The following is a 24,643-nucleotide window of genomic DNA, read 5'->3' as shown; positions in this document are numbered from 1 at the left end:
AAACATGTGGTTAGTTTGATGAAATCTTTCAAAGGACAATTCCAAAACATAAATTTAGCGTCTTTCCTGTGACTTAATTATCTTTCTGTAAAGTCATCTCTTGTATCAATGTGTATTTCTTTATTGACAGGCTATATTTCCATGGCTTTGTCTCTTATACAAATATTAACATATTTTGATAAGAAGAAAAATTAATACATAAAAATGTGTGCTGGAGATATATGTTAGTCAATAAAGTGCTTGCCTGGTAAGCATTAGGACCTGAGTTCAATCCCCAGTACCCATTAAAAATGCTAGGCATGGCCTAGAGAGATGGCCTAGCTGTTAAGCACTTGCCTGTGAAGCCTAAGGGCCCCGGTTCGAGGCTCGATTCCCCAGGACCCACTTTAGCCAGATGCACTAAGGGGTGCACACATCTAGAGTTCGTTTGCAGTGGCTAGAGGCCCTGGCATGACCATTCATTCTCTCTCTCTCAGCCTTTCTGTCTGTGTCTGTTACTCTCAAATAAATAAATAAATGATGAACAAAAAATTTTTTTTAAATGCTAGGCACAATAGCACATGTCCGGGAGTACTAGGGAGACAGAGACACAAGGGTCCCTGGATCTCACTGGACAGCCAGGCTAGCTTATATATTGAGCGCCAGGCCAATTAAGAAACCCCGTCTCCATGGAGGTAGATGGCAAGACTGAAGATGATGCCCAAGGGTCTTCTCTGACCTCTACAAATTTGCAAACACATGTACGTATGCACATTAAAATTGCTTACTATCTTGCTGAGCTTGGTTTAATGGATATTAGTAAAACATCCATGTAACTACATTAATTATAAAAGTGCTTACAATCTGAGGCAAGGCAACAGTTTAGTGGGCTGGAATTTACAAATTCTACAGAAAGTACTATGGTCTGTTTGGTAATAAATTAATAAAATCTACCATATTCTTAGCGCATTACTTGATCCTTAGAATACAAATCTATGATGAGGAAAAGCATAAAATACATCTGCTGAATTCTAATCAAGTCAATTCCCTAGCTATTTCTTCTGAACTAAAGTTCCAGTGTCTCACATGTATTCACCAAATAGTACAGAACAACTATAGCATTGATGCATGAGGATTGCATGAGATGGTGTCTCTGATCCCAAGGTGCTCTCAGCCTCGGGGATGCGAGGTAGTTTTCCACACACCATTTGTCACTTAGTGATAATAAAAGCATCAGCAACAGCCCCCGAAGAACCAAAAGTATGTTCCAGTTCTCCCCTAAATTTTGTGGTAAAGATATGTGTTTGAGGAGGTGGGCTTGTATTGGAATTACCAACATCTGGGTTGTGTTCCTGGTCTTGAACAAAACACAGAGACCCCTCTGTTGGTTTCTTGGGGTCAGCCTCTAACCAGTCTTCCCTGCATGCATTCAGAGAGGGGCAAACCTTGAGGACTAAGTCGGCAAGCCACCCTGGAGAACAGATGAGTTTCATCCCAGTGCCTTAGTGTAAAGCAGATTGCCCCTTCATCACATCCCAGCTCCACACACAGAAAATAAAATTGCTTGGCAATTCCAGTCACGTCTGTCTGTCAAGATGTTCCTGGCGATTTTCAGGGTAATTGTAAGTGAAATTCATAAAGAGTGGGGAATATCGTTATTAGGCGGGTGTGCATCAGCATGTGGGCAGGATTTAGCTGAGTCCCTTTTTCCCACTGAAGAACTGATCAGACATCCTGACAGCTGGAGTTTACATGATTGCACAATAAAGCAGGACCACAGTTACCTTTGCTGTGTTCCAAATGTCAAGTGCAATTTTGAATATGTCTTCTCCTTTATAAAAAGATGTTCCCTTCATAACAGGAGATGATGGCTACGCCCTAGAAGTGGCTTCATTTCCACAGAACTCAATGTGCGTAAAAGATTAATGAGAAATTAAACCTATCACAATTAATTTTTAAAAAAGAAAAAACCTATTGAAGTTTAATAGCAGCCTTTAAGAGAAGCCATACACAACACAGTTGGCCCCGTGAGGCAAGAGGCACGTGGGTGGCAGGGTGTATAGCGGAAGCTCCGCTGTGAGCTCTGTGATTTGGTGAGAAGAAAGGACTGAGTACACACCGCTTTGTTGAAACTCTCAGAAATCCTAACAGATCTGACCACATTGGATGCCAAAGACAGCCTTAGAAAGTGTAGAAAACAAGAGTGGTGGCACACAAATTACATAAAACAATTCAACAATAGTCTTTGTTGAGATTTTACTCTAATCTATCTTGTGCGCTTCTGTTTAGGATGAATGACGAAAACCTAAAATCTCATTGTATAGGAAGTGATAACTTAATTAGAACTTAAATTTATCTTGTGGTTTCCCCAGGCTTTTCAGTGTTCCCATATATAATAGAATTACTGGTAGATAAGTCACTATCTAACCAGGGGATCTAGTATTAAGTAATCTCATTTTCTATTGTTAATGGCATTAATACCTCTTGAATTTGTTCATTGTTTCAATATTTTCAGTAGCATTTACTGGCTAGAGATCGAGGACTGTGATGCTAAGGACACTATAGGATAAAATCCCATATAATCATCTTGCTTACATTCCAGAAGAAATAGAAATTTTTAGAAACAAAGCAGATGGAGAAGATAAGTAAATAATGTTAAGGCTGACAAAGGAATCAAAGAGAAGGAGTTACTCTGTAAATGGTGAGAAGTGAAGCAATGGACTTGGTAGCTTGTCACTGAGAAGATGGATTCTGAGAAAGGTTCTGAAGGCATTGGGGCTGGCAGTCACATGCATGTTGGTGGAAAAGAAACTCTAGAGAAGAAATAACATGTAATAAAAGCCTGGAAAGGAATATGCCTTGGATATCTGAAGAAAAATATGAATAGTTTTGAAGTCAGTAGTATACAAGAGTCAGTGAGAGCTGAGAAGGCTCATCAGTTAAGTGTACTTACACGCAAAGCCTGAAGGCCTGTGTTCAATTCGCCAGTAGCCATGTAAAGCCAGAGGCACAAAGTGGGGCATGCGCTTGAAGTTTGTTAGCAGTGGCAAAAGACCCTGGTGCTTCCATAATCTCTCTCTCTCATAAACAGATATATTTTTTTAACTGTCAATATGAGGAACATGAAACAAAATGGTCGGTAATATAGCAAAGAACCAGACTTTAGATGACTTTATGGAGTATAAGTCAAATATTTCATGTTTTCGTGAATGATAATACTTTGACACTGGAGGAGGAATATATTCTATGAATATGACTGAAATCTGAAACTATAGCACAAAATCAGCCAAACGCAACACCCAGATAGATGGATGTGGCTGTTTTCTAATAAGCCTTGATTTACAAATATAATGGTCAGAGAAAAGTGATGTCCGGAAGACTAGGCTAGGATGCTCTAAGCCCTCCTTCTCTTGTAGAAACACTGAATTAATAAATATGAACCTGAATGCCTCTGAAAACTTAAGTGACCAGTAAAGAGGCTAGCATCCCAAACACTGGAAAACTAAGGAATGATTTTAGCGACTGTGTAGAGAAAGTTGTGGTACTTGGCAGGAATATATATATATATCACAGAATAACAAGCCCAGCATGGTGGCGCACACCTTTAATCCCAGCACTTGGGAGGCAGAGGTAGGAGGATTTCCATGAGTTCAAGGCCACCCTGAGACTACATAGTGAAATCCAGGTCAGCCTGGACCAGAGTGAGACCCTACCTCGAAAAACCAAAAATAAATAAATAAATAAATAAAGGTAAAAAATAAATAAAACAGAATAACATGTAAACTCTCTTGGACTAAAGAAAGGCAAGGCAATGGAATAATGTAATAGACCAGGTGCTTGTAGTAATTTGAATGCATGCCCCATAAAATTAGGTGTTTATTAAGCTTGTCACTTGCATCTTCGACTGCCTTGTGAAAGGAGGTATCATTGGAGTGGATCCTAGAGTCCAGCCCTAAGGTGTCACTGGGGACAGATCTGAATACCAGCCAATAGGTAGGCAGAGAGATTTGAGCTCTGCCTAGGTTTCTGCTTGCTGTGGTTTTGTTTTTGCTGATTTTATTTATTTATTTATTTTACTGGATGTTTGGTTGTTTATCTATGCCCAGTTGGATATATGGAAGTAGTTTCTTCTGCCATTGATAGAACTTCCCCCTGGATCTGTAAGCTTGAAATAACCTCCTTCTTCCCATAAGCTGTGTGGTTTTCATGTTCATCCCAGCAACGTGGGTCCCCTTCCTCCCATCTAGCTCCTGGTACTGCTTGTTGGTGACTGCCTTCTTGCACAGGCCGTCTATCCTGTTTGGCTAACCTTCCTTAGCATTAAAATCAGTTTCCTCAGCATTCTAGGGTGGACTGAAGATCTGTAGCTCTCCAGGAAGACTTCAGGCCTTCAGTGCTGAATTAGACTGCTGAGGCATCCAGCCCTGTGTACTGAGCAGCTACCGGGTCCTTGACTCTTGAGCCTGAAGACAGCTATTGCTGGACTGCTGTAAACTAATCCAATAAATCACCCTCCCCCCCCCCAACATTTTTTTGAGGTAGGGTTTCACTCTAGCCCAGGCTCTCCTGGAATTTACTATGCAGTCTCAGGGTAGCTTTGAATTTATAGCGATCCTCCTGTCTTTGCTTCCCATATGCCAGGATTAAAGGTGTCTACCACCAGGCCTGGCTATAAAACCCCTTTTTAATATAATTCATTCTATTAGTTCTATTCCTCTAGAGAGCCACGACCAACACAGTGTCCAACCTTCTCTGCCTGGGCGGTACAGTCCAGGGAAGTAGCTTTAGTATTGCACAACTTGAGGTGCTGTCAGGACCAAAGCTGGAGGGTGAAAGCTGTTACAAATAGATATTTAAAAGAGCAACACATTAGTGTTGCAGTGCTGTACATCTCAAAATATCCCAAGAGATCAGACAGTTCGAATGATATCAGGGCCTCCATTTGGGCTAGTTACTAAAGATCTTCACCTGCCTGAATCTAGGATGCCAACCCAGGAAGAGTTGTATGCTGTTTTTGTTGTTGTTGTTGTTGTTTTAATCAAATATACAACTATAAGCAAAAGCCTACAGGTTAGGGCTGGAGAGATGGTTTAGTGGTTAAAAGTGCTTGCTATAAAGCCAACTGGCCTGAGTCCAATGCTTCAATACCCACATATAGCCAGAAACAAAAAGTGGCACATACATCTGGAATTCCATTGTAGTGGCAAGAGTTTCTGATGCACCCCTTTCCCCACCACATATGTAAATAAATATTTTAAAATAGACCACAGACTATTCAAAGAAACAGAGAAACATAGATGAAAGAAAAGAACAAAGGGCTGGAGAGATGGCTCAGTGGTTAAGCGCTCGCCTGTGAAGCCTAAGGACCCCGGTTCGAGGCTCGGCTCCCCAGGTCCCACGTTAGCCAGATGCACAAGGGGGCGCAAGCGTCTGGAGTTCATCTGCAGTGGCTGGAGGTCCTGGCGCACCCATTCTCTCTCTCTCCCTCTATCTGTCTTTCTCTCTGTGTCTGTCGCTCTCAAAGAAAGAAAGAAAGAAAGAAAGAAAGAAAGAAAGAAAGAAAGAAAGAAAGAAAGAAAGAAAGAAAGAAAGAAAGAAAGAAAGAACAAAGTAAAACTAAGAAAAAAAGTAAAAGAAAACATGGATCTATCAGTTTTTTTGTCATAAAGAACAAAAAAAACTGTCAATAAACTTTAGGAAAAAAACACAGACAACTAAATGATGTCAGAAGAATGATATCAAACAAATGAGAGTCCTGACAAAGAAATAGAAATTGTTTAAAATGGTCTAATTTTGGAGTTGAACAATACTATAATTGATCTGGAAAATTTAATAAACAGATTCAGCCACAGACTTGATTAGGCAGAAAGATCAACAAACTTGAAGACAGGTCATATGAATCATCAACTCAGAGAAACAACAAATGCAAATTAATGAAAAGTATAGGGATGTAATCCAATGGTGGAGCACTTGACTAACATTTAAAACCCTGGATTCAATGTTCACAGCTGTCCCCCCCCCCCAAAAAAAAATAAAACAACAGAAAACTAAAAGAACTTATCAAACATTACTTGGGTATAGAAATCCTAGAATTCTAGAAAGAGAAGAGAGGAAGGGTTTAAGACAATTTGAGGAAACAAGGGAAATATAGTTCCCAGATCTGAGAAAAGAGAGAAATGCTCATAAAGATTTAAGAAGCTCAAAGAGCATTGAGAAGAGTAACTCTATGCTCGTGAACATGATGGCAGCCATCTCCTGCGAGGTCATGTACTTACCCAGGGCCAAAGGGAGTGCATATTGGGTTTTCTCTGCTGGTCTCCCAACTACATGGGTGAATCTGCCTTTCCCCATTTTAAATGATGTCACTGCATAGCTAGGAGGCATACAGCCTCCTGAAATTAGCAGGCAGTTTAATCTTACCTCAGAAATCAATTATTGGTGCACTCATTTGCCTATATGCATGGGTTCTAATAACTTATGTCTGATACCCAAGCTATAGGCTTGGCTTCACTTAAAAACTGGCCAAGGTAAATTTTTGGTTATGGGTAGTTATACACATGACAGTGATACAATTTGTGTCAGCTTCTTATATTGTGCTGCTCTGTTCATACAGATCCTAATTCTGGGTAGCAAAATAATCCCATGACGGCTGGAGAGATGGCTTAGTGGTTAAGCGCTTGCCTGTGAAGCCTAAGGACCCCAGTTCAAGGCTCAATTCTCCAGGACCCATGTTAGCCAGATGCACAAGGGGGCACACGCATCTGGAGTTCGTTTGCAGAGGCTGGATGCCCTGGCATGCCCATTCTCTCTCTCTATCTGCCTCTTCCTCTCTCTGTCTATTGCTGTTAAATAAATAAATAAAAATAAACAAAAAAAGTTCAAAATAATCCCATAAGAAACATATTGGGGCCATACAAGACATGTTACCAGATTGGGAAATTATTCTACTACTCATTAGAGTCCTAATTATTAGATTCGTGATAAGCATAATTAATTGTTTCTATTAATGGCTTATCCATATATAACAATGATTCTATTATATGAGGAGAAAGAGGGCTATATACCCCCCAACCGTTTTTAGGAAAAAGACCACCATAAACCTCTATTTGATGACTTGCATCCACCTTTGTAAAATTATTCAATGTGGGAAAATAAATTTACAAAAATGAAGAAAAAAGAAGAACTTTAAAGAGAACCACATGGAGGGACATCGTAACTGCTTGTCTCAAGGGCAAGAGAGCTCGAGGGAAAGGCTTTTGACATTTACTATGGAGCTTTCATAAGGTTACTAGTTAATTTCTCAGCAGAAATGGTGCAGGCCTACAGTTCAATCAAGAACATTGCAGGGCTGGAGAGATGGCTTAGGGGTTAAGGCACTTGCATACAAAGCCAAAGGACCCAGGACCCATGTAAGCCAGATGCACAAGGGGTGCATACATCTGGAACTCATTTGCAGTGGCTGGAGGCCCTGGTACACTCATTCTCTCTCTCTCTCCTCTCCTCTCTTCTCCCTGCTTAATTCTGTATCTCTCTTTCTCTCTCAAATAAATAAAAATAAAATATTTTTAAAAAGAAAATCTCAGGGCTGGAGAGATGGCTTAGCAGTTAAGGCACTTCCTGCAAAGCCAAAGGACCCAGGTTCAATTCCCCAGGGCCCATGTAAGCCAGATGCACAAGGTGGTGAATGCATCTGGAGTTTGTCTACAATAGCTGAAAAAAAAAAAAAAAACCCTGGTGCACCCATTCTCTCTCTCTCTAATAAATAAAAAAATAAAATAAAATTGCATTTAATAAAACTGCCCTTCAAAAATGTTGTGAAAATTACATTTCCTCTGATGTAAAGAAAAAAAAAGTGGGAGTATTCCTTAACATTAGACCAGGAAAAACTAGACAAAATGAGTCTCTGAGGTTGAAATGAAGTAACACAGTGTCACAGAGCCTTTGGAAGGTAAAGTCCTCTATCAACAGAGTCCATGATGGAAATTACCCACATTTCTCTTTTAACAGGATGGTGACTGATGACTGCTGAGCAGGCAGCTTGGTGCAGAGGACAGAATTTCAATGTTGACTCTGGGCTTTCATTGTCTAGAGTTGAAAGGCACACACACACACACACACACACACACACACACACACACACAAACTGCAGTCCACTGACAATCATGAGAACACAGAATAAACTCAGATTAAATCCAAAATTAAAAAAATAATAATAAAGTGGTGAGGAAGCTGTGACCCAGGAATGTAGCACTTTGCCAACATTTCCTGATAGCCATGTTTGTGCTTTTACCCAATCGATGAAATAACTCAGTTCAAGAATATTTAGAAAACATTCCCCAAATTACCTAGGTCATTATAAATGCTGTTAGGATTCAACATAGGTCAATGTAGTTCCAAATTCATTCAAATATATTGTGCGGTCATCATAGAAACATTTGGATTTTTGTGGACTTGTGGTTTTCAAAGCAGAATCAGTGAAGAAGCCCTTTGGAGGAATTCCATGAGGTCAAAACCTTCTTCAAGATGATATAAATATTTGTATGATTTTTTTCCACTGTATTGACATTTCAAAAGGTAAAGTAAAAGCAATAAGGAAGAGACAGAGGTCAGAACCTTCTAGCTCTTAAATGTGAGTCAGGGCATTAACACCAAACAGCACTAGTTCACATTGTATTTTCTTTTCTTTTTTGCACATGTATATATGCATGTAGTGTGTGTGTGTATGTTTGTGCGCACAAATGTGTGCACAGGTAGACAACCTTTGATGATGTTTCTCAGGTATGCACTCTTTTCAGACAGGGTCTCTCTCATTGGCCTGGAGCTCATTGAGTAGGCTGGACTGGCTGGCCAGAAATCTGCTCACATTCTTTTGCCTCTGCCTCCCCAGGGCTGGGATTACAGGCCCATTCTACCACACCCAGCTCTGGGGACTGAACTCTGACCCTTTTCCTTTCAAGGCAAGCACTTTACTAACTAAGCCATCTCCCTAGCCCTCACCGTATTTTCAAGATTTCTCGCAGTAATTTTTTTAAAGCCAGTTTCATTTAAGTGTCTTCTTCATGAAGCTATAAAAATTAATTTATAATGAAATCTCCACCTTTCCTCATGCAAATTATAATTCTTTGTGTGAAATCTGAGCTCCATAGGAGCAGGGGAAAGTTGAGGTGAAATTACAAATTGAAAAAGAGAGAGCAGCAGCAAAAGTAGTGGCCACATGTTTATTCCAGACTACACCATTACATATCACGTGTGTGTATATGTGTATGTGTATCTTTCTCCTTCACACACATCCTAGCAAAGATGGCTACAAGCTAAAAAGGGTTCCATAACATCATCATGCCATGCTTGGGGAGTTACATAACATGTTGATTTCTACCTCACAGGAAATATAGTCCTGTTAGTCCACTGGGAAGCCAGATAGCCAGTTGATTTACAGACTTTTGGACCCACCCAGGCCTGACCTGACACACTGTGTGACCAGGTACACCTTACCCTAGGCCATGAGCGCTAAACACAACAGAATGCAACATGAAAAGCATTTGAGTAATTTAGCTGCTAGTTTATCTGCCACTTTACCTTTTTTGTTTTTAAAGGAGCACCACATTACTTTACAGAGTAACTAATTGATTACTATGGTTATTCAAATTTGAGTGTTTGGTTGACATTTATGGGTGTAGAAAAACAACTCAGCTTGTTACCGAAAGGAAAGCAATAGACCTTATTTATACCAAGGACAAACAGTGCTCTCAGTGAAGTTAGAAGTTTGGAAAATTTGTATCCATCACTGTGAGCAAGAAGTTCCCAATTCTTAAAATTATTCAGATGAGATCAGTGGTAACATTAGCAACTATAAATTTTAAATATTAAATGATGTACTACATCAACATTTGGAAGTGCTTTGGAACCTAGCAACCCAATATTTTCCAAATGTTGATGTTTGAAAATAATTTCTGTGAGATAAAGATTTCTTTTCTCAACTACATATATGTATTAAGCTAAATTTTCTTCATTTTTCAAACAAAACAACATGTGACAAAAAAATTGAATTTAGAGGCAAATCTAAATCATGTGTGTATTCTTTTAAGGTGAACATTATGAAAATCAAAAAGATAGGGCTGGGGCCATAGCTCACAGGATAAAGTGTCTGCTGTGCAAACGAGAATCCCCGAGTTCACATTTCCACAATCCATATAAGCAAGACATTGAATGAAGCATCTGTCATTCCATCATGTCTACTGTCTACTGTGAGAAGTGTGGTGGATATGGAAGAATCATCCAGAAACTTGAAGAATAGATAGCCTGGCAAACTGAGCAGTTAATAAGGGACTCTGCCTCAGATGAAGTGAAAGCTTCATGGACCAACACCTAAGGTCACCCTCTGACCTCCAATTGCACACTGTGGCATGCACATAAAGACACAGACACACACACACACACACACACACACACACACACACACAATCATACTTATGCACACACTCAAAAAAGAAAGATTTGCAAAGATAAAAATCAGTATCATGTTTCTCACTATTTTTGTTTTGAAACATATATTTTAATAAAATATGTTATGATGGGAATGTAATTAATTCTTAGTTTAAATGTACTGCTATAAATTTAATACTTTTATATTTTAGTTTATAAAATTGTTAAGCATTAGTTATCTAAGTCACATAAACTCCAACTTGTTGTGGTTCTGAGTAATCCTTAGGAGTGACGCCAAGATTTCAGAATTTCTGTTGCAGCTGTATGTATATATGTGTGGTGTGCAATGTAAACTCTCAGGTTGCTGGAGGAAGTAACTGAGACATGTCAAATAATTAACTGTGGCTTCTTTGAGCAAATTTAGGTTATCCTCTAACCTCCAGTTGTACACTGTGGCATGCACATAAAGACACACACACACACACACACACACAATCATACTTGATGATACAAATAAGCTAATGTCAAAGGCTGCTCAAAATACAGTCAGTGTACGTTGCTGATATGGTTGCATGCAATCAACCCAGATACAAGATAGGGTACACAGGACAGTAAAACTTGTGCTTCTAACTTACTGGGATTATTATTAGAAGAATATGGAGAAAAAGAGCCATTAGATATTTTTGTTTCTGAAATATGATGCAAATTCAATTAGCTGTTATGTATTCTGAGGCAGTTCCCAACAAGAGTTCCTACAAAGATTTAGTTCCTTCATTTGACATACATTTACCAAACGCCTTGAACTTGCAAGTCCTGGGCTAATCTCCATGCCCACCATGTCTTCATTAGAGTATTAGACTTTCTCAACCACAGTTCAGACAAACAACAAACAAAAAAAGAGATTTTGTGTTTACATTTTGGTCTATTAGGCTACTTTTTTCCCCCAAGTCATTAAGTAAATGCTTTTCTGTGATCTAAGTGAATGAGTCGTCATTAAATAGTTTACCCAAACTATTGTGCCTTTTAAATATGTTTACTTATTTATTAGAGAGAGAGTATGGACTTGTTGCTGCACATGAACTCCAGACTCATGCGCCACTTTGTGCATCTGGCCTTAAGTGGGTACTCTAGAATTGAATCTGGGCCAAAAAGCTTTGCAAGCAACTGCATTGAACCATCTCTCCAGCTCTCAAACATAGCCTTAACACTTCAAACTTTATAATTTATAATATTTAGGCTCAAAAAGACCAAATACAAACAGAGGGCAGAAGGGAGTACGTTTCCTTCACCCATCAGCATACTCAAGGCCAGGCCAGATAGATGCAGGTGTCGCAGGGTAGAACCTGGCAGTGGAGTTAGATAACTCTTCTAACCCGGGGAAGACAGTTCTCCCACATCCGAATTCAGAGATTTTCAGATTGTTCAAAGGCTTGTTTGAATATTTCAATTATTCCTACTTAACTTGATCAGTGGCACAAAATACAATACAATGAGCCTAAAATTACAATTTTGTTCGTTGTAAGAAATCTGCCTTTGTAATAGGATATGCAGAACACAATCCTCGTTAAGCTTTCTTCAGTTTTATTAACACCTCCCAAAGCATTGAACATGATCCTCATTTGTTCTTCGTTTGCTTATTTTTGCTTGTTATTCATTCATTTAAATCATGCTGCTTGGTTGCAAATGAATACTTTGTAGATGGGAAGGAACTGTTACTAAGGAATGATGCAGAATAAGTGAGCATTTAAAAGTGAGAAGAGAAAAGCCACAGGGTGGTCTGATGATGGTTTTAATCTCTCCAGTTTCTTTCCTCCTGCGCCTGGAGCTCCTGGGGCAGATAAACTTTTCCTATGATTATAACACCCATAAAAGAACTAAGGCAAGGAGAAAAAAAAAAAAAAAACCACCTTTGCTGGGTTTCAAATTAATCTGAGAAGCTCGAGGCCTCCATGGGAGCCCAGGGCACCCCCTCCACCCCTGCTATTTTTAGTTGAGCGCTCTTCTGCTGTGGCTGGCAGCAAGTGCCGACTCCAGCAAACCTGGCTATTTCAGAGTGCACGCGTCCCCAGCGCTTCCCACTAATGGCCCAGATTAGAAAAGAAAGGTTGTTTATACATTTAAAGGGCAAGGTCCCCAGAGCCATCAAAGCAGTGGCTGGTAGCTTTGGAGCGCACAACCTCCCGCTGCGGGTGGGCGACGGTGAGCACCCACAGAAGGCACTGGAGCTGCCGCCACCAGGCCACAGATGCTAATTGGTGTTTTGTGAGGGGCTGTTCGGCAGGGGTGAGCCTCAACGTTTTCTTTCATTTGGACAGAAACGTGTGCTCTAAGCGACAAAGGACACACATCAATATGTATTCTTTCTTTTCTTTCTCCCTTTTTTTTTTTTTTTTTTTTTTGAGACAGACTGTCATGTAGCCCAGGCTGTCCTTAAACTCTTGGTGTATCTAAAGATGACCTTGAACATCTGCTCCTCTGTCTTCAAGTTATGAGTCCTAGGATGACTGGCATGTGCCACCACACTTGGTTGTGCAGAGCTGGGGATCGAACAAAGGGCCTTACACATGCAACGCCAGTGCTCAATGAACAGCTCCGCCCCAGGCTCCAGCTGCACATTTTTCTTTGCAGAAGTTGGACTCCTAAATCTAAAACCCAATTTCCACTTTCATTTCTATACTGACTTCTCTTTGGAATGGTTAAGAAAAAAAATATAGTTCTTTTTAATTGGAATTTCTTTCTTTGGGATGATTTATATGAAAGACAATGGGTTAAATTTGAAATTAACAACAAAAGACCCACCAAGAATCCCATCGGCTCCAGGAAACTGAACAGCACACTTTTAAACAATAAATGGGTAGTGGACAAAATAAAAAAATGAGATTGTGAAATTTCTAGAAATGAATGATGATGAGAACACATCGTACCAAAACTTAAGGGGCACAATGAAGGCAGTCCTCAGGGGAAAATTAGTAGCACTAAATGCCTTCATAACAAAGACAGAGAGATCCCAAATCAATAACCTAACCATTCACCTAAAGGCACTGGAAAAGCAAGAAGAATCCATCCCCAAAAGCTCCAGACGGAAAGAAATAATTAAGATCAGAGCAGAAATTAATGAATTGGAAACTAAGAAAACAATTACGAAAATTGACAAAACGAAGAGCTGGTTCTTTGAAGAATAAACAAGATTGACAAATTCCTAGCCAATTCGATCAAGCAAAAAAAAAAAAAAGAGAGAGAGAGAGATACTTCAAATTAACAAAATTAGAAATGAAAAAGGAGAGATCACAACAGACATAAGTGAAATTGGGAGAATCATCAGGACTTATTTCAAAAAGCTCTACTCCACAAAACTGGCTAATAAGGAGGAAATGGATAAATTCCTGGACACTACCATCTACCAAATCTAAACTCAGAGCAGATTAATCTCCTAAACAAACCTATCACACACATTGAGGTTGAAAAGGTAATTAAAAAAAAATAAACCTCCCCCAAAAGAAGAGTCCAGGGCTGGATGGCTTCTCAGCTGAATTCTATCAAACCTTCATGGAAGAACTCAAATCATTCTTTGATTTTTTTAATCAAACGAGTGCTTTGGAAACTGTAAGCAAGAGAATGCATCTGAACGCAAAGATCTCCCAAGAGTCTTCGAGGACTTTTGTACTCAGCCTGGACACTAGTACCTCATGCAGACTCAGTTTTTATTATATATATTTCAAAAAGCATGTGCCAGGGAGATGTGTCAGTGGTTATAGGTGCTTGCTTGCAAAATCTGCCAGACTGGGTTCAATTCTCCATAAAACCAGATGCACCTTGCGGTGTATGTGTCTGGAGTTCTCTTGCTGCTGCTGCAAGAGGCCCTGGCATGTTCATTCATTCTCTCTCTCATAAATAAATTTTTCAAAACCATTTAAAAAAAAAATAAAAAACATCCAGATGTGGTGGCACACGCCTTTAATCCCAGCACTCTGGAGGCAGAGGTAAGAGGATTGCTGTGAGTTCAAGGCCACCCTGCAACTACATAGCGAATTCTAGGTCAGCCTGGCCTAGAGTGAGACACTACCTTGAAAAAAATAATTTACATATCATAACATGATATGATCTTGTAACTACATGTATCTGTGCTCACATATATTTGTATAAGCTCATTAGCATATAAGAGTGTTGTCCCAGGTGTAGAGAAATTCATAGATAGATAGATAGATAGATAGATAGATATGAATTTACAGAATTCATATATATATATATATATGAATTTACAGAACTCATGGGAAGAGATGCGTGTGCTTAGAAAAAAATGATCGGCTGGATGTCACATATAGACACAAGTGACCCCTTCACTTTCTTTTTACCAAGTATTTTTAAATTATTTATTAGGGTTGGAGAGATGGCTTAGCAGTTAGGCACTTGCCTGTGAAGCCTAAGGACCCTGGTTAGAGGCCCGATTCCCCAGGACCCACGTTAGCCAGATGCACAAGGAGGCGCACACGTCTGGAGACACACAGCTTGTTCTCTTGTGCCCTCTCTCTCTCCCTCCCTCCCCCCCCTCTCTCTCTCTCCCTCTCTCTCTCTCTCTCTGTCACTCTCAAATACATAAATAAAAATAAAAACGAACTTTAAAAAAACAATTTATTAATTTATTTGAGAAAGACAGAAAGAGGCAGATAGAGAGAGGATGGGTGCAGCAGGTCTTCCAGCCACTGCAGACAAACTCCAGACGTTGTGTCACCTTGTGCGCCTGGCTTATGTGGGTCCTGAGGAATCAAACCTGTGTCCTTTGGTTTTGCAGGCAATTGCTTTAGCTGCTAAGCCATCTCTTCAGCCTGACCCCTTCAACTTTCAATGTCTATATGTTGTGATAGTTTAAATAAAATATTCCCCATAGCTACATGTGTCTTTATTTTTTATTTGCAAGGAGAGAGAGTGAAAGAATGGCCATACCAGGGCCTCCAGCTGCTATAACAAACTCCAGACATATGTATACACCCCCTTGTCCATCTGGCTTTATGTGGGTACTGGTTAGCCAAACTCAGGTCACTGGGGTTTGCAGGAAAGTGCTTTTACCACTGAGCAATCTCTCCAGCCCACCTCATATGTTTTAAAGATTTAGTCTCCACCTGGTGGCAATTTGGGAATGTTGTTGAACTTTTGGAGGTGGAGCCTTGTTGGAGGTGGCGTGTCACTGGGTGTTGGCCTTGGGATTTTATAGTCCAGGCCCATTGCCAATGCTAGCCAGCTCACTCAGCTAATGTGGCAAGATGTGATGACTGGCTCTTCTGCTGTGCTTTCCCCACCATGATGAGATTTCCCCTGGAAACCGTGAGCTGAAATAAACTCTTTCCTTTCATAAGCTGCATCTGGCCAGGTGTTTTGTCCCAGCAATGACATGGAAACTGTGCCATATGCCATCTTGAATGTCACACAGCTCCTTAGGATTTCACCTCTTGAATGTGCTCCAGTTCTGACTACATCTCCCCCTACCTCCATATGCAATCTTAGCTGCCTTAATCCTTGATTTTCTCCAGCAACTCTTTGCAATCCACATTCATTTCCTTGCAGTAACATGGGCAGTCACCACTGCCATGTCCAATGAAAGCCAAGAGTGGATGGAACTGTGCTGTGCGGGGGTCACATTTTTCACTCTTGTTGAGTAGCCCTTCAGCCAGAGTAGCCCCTCCAATATATACAGGCATATCATGAGAGTAAAGAACCTAGCCAAAAGCAAGTGGGTATCCTGCGCTGTGCCACCTCCTTTCACTGGGCCACACTACCTGGGCTTCCCATAGTATGTGGGACAAAAGAGATGCTACAGTCCTCTTCCAGGGACTATAAGATTGGGATCACATTTACACCCCAAACATTTTCCTCTGTGCAGTTGGCAATACTGGCATTTTCTGCCTGGCCTTCCTCTTTTTGTAAGTGTGTGGGGGCGGGGATCCTTGTAGAGTTTGTGCAAAGCCATGGTCTGAAGTACTGTAAAAACCAATGTTTCCAGGATCTCTACCATCAGTTTTCACCTCCATGAATGTCAACCACTTTAGCACCAAACAACTCCACCACTATTTTTGCCATCAGGGGATCACCACTGTGTAGCCCTGTGGGGTGCATGGTGGTGATGAGGTGGGCTGAGTGAACCAGGGGAGTGTGACATTAAATACCATCCATAGGTTCTGCAGGGCTATGTTTTCTTTTACTTTTTATTGCATATGTATGTGTGCATATATGCTGTGTGTATATGTGTGTGTGTGCACGCGCGCACGTGCTTATATGTGTGTGGGTACATGTAGAAGCCAGAGGTGACAACAGGTGTCTTCCTCAATCACTCTCCACTTTAATTTAAACTAATGGCTTCTCTGAACCTAGGGCTCATGGATTTATCTATACAAGTTAGCTAGTGAGCCCTAAGGATTCCCTGTCTCAGCCTCTCCAGTTCTGGATAGGCATGTGCCACGTGCCTGATTTTTACATGGATGTTAGAGATCAAAACTTTGTTCTTGGTCTGGAGAGATGGTTTGGCAGTTAAGGCACTTACCTGCAAAGTCTAAGGACCCAGGTCTGATTCCTCAGTATCCTCATGAAGCCAGATGCACAAAGTTTCCATGAATCTGAAATTCATTTGCAGATTCTACAGGCTCTGATGAATCCATTCTCTCTCTCCTCTCCTCTCTCCCTGCAAATAAATAAATAAATAAATTTATAACTTTGCTTCTCATACTTATGCAGTAAAAATTTTACACACTGAGTCATGTTCTAAACCTGTGGCTTATGTTTTCGCTGAAAATTTTCTGGCAATATGTCTAATGATCTGTAAAATCATAGTAGCCGTCTAATTTTGTAAAGTATTTCTGAGGATTAAGTGAGTTTGTAGTTAAAATAGTAAAATGTCTTATACTATGTTATTTATAGAGAGTAGAATCCTTAAGGAGAGACAAACATTGATCTGTCAGGGCACCCAACACTGAATCACCAGGACACCAGTTGACCTCTTGTCATTGCCCAGTATTCTCCCCATCTCCTGTGCCCACTACAAGTCCTTTAGAATTTTGGATCTTATAGGATCTGAATTCATAGTCCTAGGTCTCCATGTATTTCTCTAAAATCTCCTTGCCACACAATTTTTAAATTAACTTGTTAATTTCTGAGTTAGAATTTGTGGTGGGTCCCTTGAGTCTGTACAATCTTCCCTTACTCCTCCACCAACCAGAGGCACTCAGATGTGTTTATGGTCTGTCCCTGCTCACTGCCTAACTTTCCTATGAGCCATGATTCAGACTTGCTCCAATCCAGTAAGAGCCATTGCAGTTCTGCATACTGATAGTGATCCTGTTGAGTGCACTCTCCCCTATCTATGGGGAGCTTTTTCTATTTCTATGTACTCATGCTTGCATACCCTTTTTTGTAAGCCTTCCTTCTATCCTCTCCTGTCTTTCTATGGGACTGGGAGACGAAGAACTCAAGAGCCATTGGCTTTGAGGCATTTTAGTGACTATTGAGTATTTGGGGCTCTGACAGCCAAGCTATGCCCACTCAGAGCTGACAAAGGCTCCACTGTTCTCAAAACCTACAATATTACTAGTATTATATTGGCCACTCCAGCCTCCAAACCTCTAAAGTCCTGATCTATAAATTGTTGACTACACACCCTGTAGCAGACTTCTTCAGGCTTGCTGAGATGAACTTTCACCAAGCATAGTTATGGAAGGAAGGGATTTATTGAAGCTTACAGATCCGGGGGAACTTCTATAATGGCAGAAGAATCTGGTCCTGCTTTTAGAGGTCCAAAAAGAGGGAGAGAGAGAGAGAAGCACAAGCCTTAAAGCCAAAAAGCCACACTACACAGCACACTTCAGGAGGTCCAGGTGGAACTAGGCGCTTTGCATTGGAATTTCAAGCCCACCACCACGCCTCCCCCAGCCAGGTGGCTGCAGAAGCAAAGTACAAACTAATAAAACACTGAATATGTTGGGGGCCATCTATTCAAACTACCACACACCTTAAGAGATATACATGAAAATTACTGCCAGATGTGGTAGTGCATGCCTTTAATCCCAGCACTCAGATAGGAGGGTCACTGTGAATTTGAGGCCAGCCTGAGACTACATAGAGATATGTATGAAAATTACTTTTTTGCTTGCATGCATATGTGTAAGTAATGTGTTGTGTGTGTGTGTGTGTGTATGTGTGTGTGTGTGTGTGTGGCATATATGCATGTGTTTTTGTCTTTCCTGTGTCCCACACACTTGCTTGCCTGTCATGGCCAGAGCAGAATGTCGGGTGTCCTGCTCCAAAACAGTTTCTTTTTTGAAGCAGTCTCTTACTGACACCAGAGTTCAGAGCCCAGGCAATTCCCTCATCTCGTTATTCCCCTTTAGGACTGAGGTTAAAGGTGCCCATGGCCAAACCCAGCTATTTACCTGGGATCAAGAGATTTGAACCCAGATGAAGTCAGGTCCCCTGGGGCCCTCAAACTTGTACAGGAAGTGCTCATTAACTGCTAAGCCATCTCTCTGACATGTAATTATTTTTATTAAACAAATGAATGTAAGGAAAGGTAGAAACAGACTCTGTGAAACTGGTTGTCTTTTTTTTGCCTTGGAATCTTAGCATTAGATGTTACCTAGTCTATACCTTGTATCCAAGGAAACAAAATCAGTCAAGAAGGGAGACACCCAGAGTCCCACTTCTAGCTGGTGGGTGGCCTGGTTCTCACCCTCTGCTTTTCTGATGCTTTTAGGGGAGCGTACTGCCATTCCACACAGGAGCCATTCAAGTTCACAGGCAGAGACTCAAGCCACTGTCATCTCGTCACTGCATGTGCTTACTGCTGACTGCGCACCACAGCTGGAACTTGACACGTCTCTCTGTGAGCGCTCCCTCCAAGAGCACTTGTGGCTTGTGGAGTTGGCAAGGTGTCCAGAGAGGCCAAGATCTTGTGGCAGGATTTGGTCTATTGGTTTGATTTGGAAAATTGCGCATAACTGTCTGGTACCCCGCAAATTAAAGCAGAGTTACTATAATTTAGTTCCTAAGTATGCCATGTAAAATCAAATTACATTGCATTACTAGAGCTATAGCTATCCTTAAAAAATATCCCCCCTTTTAAAAAAAAAAAACAATATCAATATATGGAAAAACTCAGAAATAGCTTTATGCAGCCAAAGTTTCTCTTGGTTATAAACAGAAAAGAATGCCTTGAACACGCTGAGTTGTTTGGGCAACTGTGTGATGTAGCTGACTGTTACGGCCACGTGTGTTGTGAGCAGCATGTAATTTAAGAGCAGTGGTTTGGGAGAATGTGGCCAAAGTCCAGGATGCGAGGGAAACCCAACTTATTCTGTTAACCAAATATCTTAAAATACTTTAACATTTTCAAGGACCTTCTAATCTTCACATGCTTGGCTTTGCAATGTTACAGAATCAAATAGTTTATTCCACTTAAAATATACACTTCATAGGGAAAACAAGTTAATTTAAAAATTGTGTGGCAAGGAGATTTTAGAGAAATGCATGGAGACCTAGGACTATGAATTCAGATCCTATATGTATTGAAGGCTAAACAGGAAACTAGGAAAATATGTCAATATGTGAACAATTTCTTTTGATTTTCATAGCATTACAAAGGAAAATGACTGGTAGTGTTCCTCCTATACTTTTTACTTCTTCATTCCAGGAAAATGGGCAGCTTCTGTATTCTTTTGCCTCTTACATATTCATGGGGCCCATAAAGTGGACACAGGATCAGATACAATGTGTGAGCAAGAAGCAGGACATACTTTGTGTGGTGAGAGGTAAGAACGTAAGAGAGAAGCGGTGCTCCTCCAATGAGACAAGGGGAGATCTCTGGGTTCCCCAAGTGTTGAGCTCTGTATTCTATGCTGTTCCACACGTGTGTTGCTCCAGAATGGGGTGTCCAAGAAGGGTGGTCCAAAGGTGTTCTGCATTCAGCCTCAGGTCAGAAGAAAGTCCAGTGGCCAGTGTAAGACAGAATCAGCAGAGAGCAAGGCCTGCGCTGGGACATCTCCCCAACCTCACCTTTGCTTCTCTGTATCATATGGACGTCATGAAGATTCCTCTGTTAACAATGAGTTTGCAAGGGAAACAGAACAAGGTGTTTGAACATTAAAGGTATAATTAAAAGACGAGAACTCTGTTCATCTAAGGAAAGTAAAATTTTACATGTGTATTCTTTCCTTTTTAAAATTATTTTTCTTTGCAAGCAAAGAGAGAGAGAAGAGACAGAGAGAAGGAGAGAGAGAGAGAGAGAGAGAGAGAGAGAGAGAGAGAGAGAGAGAGAGAGGGAGAGGAGAGAATGGTCACCAGAACGTGTAGCTGCTGCAAACAAACTGCAGATGCAGGAGGCACTGTGTGTATCCAGCTTCAAGTAGGTCCTGGGAAATTGACCCAGGGTGTTAGGTTTTGCAGGCAAGTACCTTAACCACTGAGCCATCTCCCCAGTCCATATTTTCTCTTTAATATTTACTTTAGCATGTCTTCACTCATTTTCACAATGAGAAAAACAAATTTATTGTTTTGAACGTTGATGAAAAATTAGACTATAAGTTCTTGTAGTTGTATGGAACTGTCAAAAGAAAATCTGGTCTGTTTTCTGTAACTTAATGGTATAGATTTCATAAAAGACTACTTGAACATGTCTAGAAACAGGGACCATACTCAATCGGATAAGAGCTTTCATTTTTTTTAAAAAAGAAAAAGAATTGTATACCTTCTAATTTATATTCAGAAAGGTTTTTATATACTCAATATTAGAAATATTGTTTTCAAATGTGTCTTTCATGCAATCTTAAATTTTCTATTTTCTGTCCTCTTCCTGCCTCCTCAGCAATGCTGTGCCAGCAGAGAGTGGGTCACTGTCAGGCACATTCCTTCCTAAGGGGTCCCATGCTTATACCAAGGAAGAACTTCCGGGCATCCACTGTGATGGACGTGATTCATAGCTCGCGTGCTTCTCTCTTTTGTGGGATGCAAACTACACAGGGCCAGCTCAGGTCTGACCTGCTATGTTCTCCCCAGAGCAGGCATCACAGCAATGCTCTGACTGATAAAGAACTTGACATGACCTAGTGATAAAACATGAGGTATGTAAGAATCTTTGTCTTCTCTATGATATGTACAAAGAGTAAGATAACATTGTCAGTAACAACCAAAATAAAACCTAAAACCAGGTGCCATGAAGCAATGCCTACAAAATACTGCTGATTAAAAACCTTGACAAGGTAACATTTTTGTGGGGTGCTGGGGTTCATATCCAGAGTTTCAAACGAACTAGAAAAATGCTATACCACTGACTTATATCCCCAGCACATAGGATCCTTTTTAAAATTATATTTTATAAAACTGAAGGCATATTTCTATATATATCCATAAAGATATTCAGCATGAGTGATGGTCTTGAAGCATTAGTAATTATTTTCTCTTCATATAATTTTCATTTATAGTCTGTTTTCCCCATGCTTCTGTTTTAAAATTTCATAAAATGAGAATGTTGTTTTTTGCACAGCCAGTCATGCTACTAAAATGCATATTGTAGCTCTTTAATTAGTAATGTTTGCCAAATTCCTGAGAGATAATCTCTTGCCCACTGCAGTCTTTGTGATGTAGAAAGGGTAGAGCTGACGGTTGTGTAGTGTGTGGCTCAGTCTTTTCATCAAGAGTGTGAACTGATTGTAGTTTCACAGTCAGCAGAGTAAAGGAAGAACTTGGAAATTGAGTGTTACGTGCAAGTGGCAGGACAGACCGGTGTGTCTGTGTGTGTCCCGATGGGTGCATTTGTGATGCATAAAAGAGTGAGAATGAAGGAAAGTAAAAGTGTTGACAAGTGTTTCTCCACGTCTGAAATTCCAATGATGGTGACATGCTTGTCTGAGCAAACAGCACTTCTGTTAATGACAGAACAAAAACAAACAAACCAAAAAAATGAATAGAACAAATATCTTTGGAAAAATAAACCATCTTAGTTAGAGTGGTAGTCCACCAGGATTATGCTATTTATTTGGCTTTCTTGCCCTGAATTTCCATGATATCAGCTCAGTGGAAACGTTCACAACATGGCTTCATAGGAGAACATAACCAATATGTTTCAATACCAAAAAGGTGTGCATGCAGTCTACATGAAGGGTTTAGAGAGAGATTATTTTTTGGTGTAAGAAGAAAAGCTATTCATTAAACATTTTATTTAGTATGTTTAAGTCAATACTTCTGGAGCATATGTAAAGTACCTTGAAATGTTCTGACAGTAACAGCAGATAATGTAGAAACTCACCAAGAATTAAGTATATCAGATGAATAACCTAGAATAAGCAGGCTGTGAGGACAGTGGTATTCACAGGCATAATGCCTCTGTCACATCACCTCCCTCATTCGCTCTGTGGAGACATGAGTGAATTTCCCACTTCACTTTGAATTGCTTTGATTAATAGCATGCTTTGTAAAAACAATAACACGCTTTTTCAAGAAAGTGTTACCTCCTGATTTCTGTTGACTTGTACAGTGACAGGTTGAATATGTGATATTCAAACAGCTCAACTCTCCACACAATGGTATTTGTGGAACTTGATGGAGACCAGGAAGTGGCAGAGAGCTTGCCATGGCTCTTGCTCTATATCCCTTCTATCTTTTTTCTTTCAACCCCTTCCTCTTTTTTCCTCTCTTTTTCTTTCTTCCTTTCTTTCTCTCTCTCTCCCTTCCTTCCTTCCTTCCTTCCTTCCTTCCTTCCTTCCTTCCTTCCTTCCTTCCTTCCTTCCTTTCTTTCTTTCTTTCTTTTTTTCTTTCTTTCTTTCTTTTTTGAGACAGGGTCTCATGTATCCCTGGCTAGCCTCAAACTCACTATGCAGATAGAGGACCTTAACTGCTAATCCTCGTACCTTTACCTTCCAAGTGCTGTGAAGACAAGTGTGGCCCACCCTTCCTGGATTATGCATTACTGGGATGCATGCTAGGTAAGAATTCTGTCAACTGAGCTATATCTTCAGCCCCTCCTGTTGCATTTTCTTTGGGAGAACCTGAAGTAGAAAATATCTGTAGTCAGTAACAAGAATATGTACAAATTCCTCTAGGTAATTAGGTGCACTTTATCCTGTGGACATTGACTCATATAAAACACAACCAAAAGGCAAACCTTTTAATTTCCCTTTGGTGCTCTGAAGCTCACTGCTATGTTTTTAATATTTATTTTTATTTATTTATTTGACAGAGAAAGAGGGAGAAAGAGAGAAAGAGAATGGGTGCTCAAGGGCTTCTAGCCACTGCAAACAAATTCCTGATGCATGTGCCCCCTTGTAAATCTGGCTAACATTGGTCCTGGGGAATTGAACCTGGGTCCTTTGGCTTTGCAGGCAAACACCTTAACTGATGAGCCATCCCTCCAATTCTACAGCTATGTTTTTAGACTACTGGGTTCTGGTGAATGAGTCACACTGACTCTAGGTAAGGGCCAGGCTTATTTGTGTGTCTCAATTTCTGAGATGTAAAAAACTGCACCACAGCTGAATTCACACTCCTGATGTAACGTTGTTGGATATGAAGGTGGGGAAAGGCATGCGTGGTCAGCCTTTGTGAGATGACGAAAACCAGCCCAGTGTACAGTCAAGCCTTTTCCGTGTGTTAATACCTCAGCAAAAGTCCTTGACCATTTTCCTCTCAAATGACATTAACTAAATGCATCACATCTATCTTTGGCTTCTTTAGTGATGACCACTTGAAGATGTCTGCTCCCCTGAAGGAGTCCTCAGAGCATTTCCTCAGTACTCTCTTCAAACAAGACCAAAAGAATATTAAGTGCCACACCACTCTATAGTTTATAAGATGACTATGTGCATTGGCTTATTTATCTCCCCAAAGCCCCAAGAGTTGCCATCCCCATTTCTGGATACCAAAGATGCCCCAAAGGAATCTAAACTCTGAACTTATGAGCCTCAGATATCCTCATTCCAGGGCTGTAGAGATGGCTTATTGGTTAAGGTGTTTGCCTTCAATGCCAATGGACCCAGGTTCAATTCCCCAGGACCTAAATAAGGCAGATACACAAGGTGGCATGTGCATGTGGAGTTCATTTGCAGTGGCTGAAGGCCCCTGATGCATCCATGTTCTCTCTCTCGCTCACTCTCTACATCTATCTATCTATCTATCTATCTATCTATCTATCTATCTATCTATCTATCTATCTCTTCCCATATCTTTCTCAAATAAATAAAATAAAAAGATATCCTCACTCTTACTTGGTGCT

Source organism: Jaculus jaculus, chromosome 5 (assembly GCF_020740685.1).
Source record: "Jaculus jaculus isolate mJacJac1 chromosome 5, mJacJac1.mat.Y.cur, whole genome shotgun sequence".
NCBI lineage: Eukaryota > Metazoa > Chordata > Mammalia > Rodentia > Dipodidae > Jaculus > Jaculus jaculus.
The sequence above is the reverse complement of the archived record's forward strand: the minus strand, read 5'-3'. Positions refer to the sequence as shown.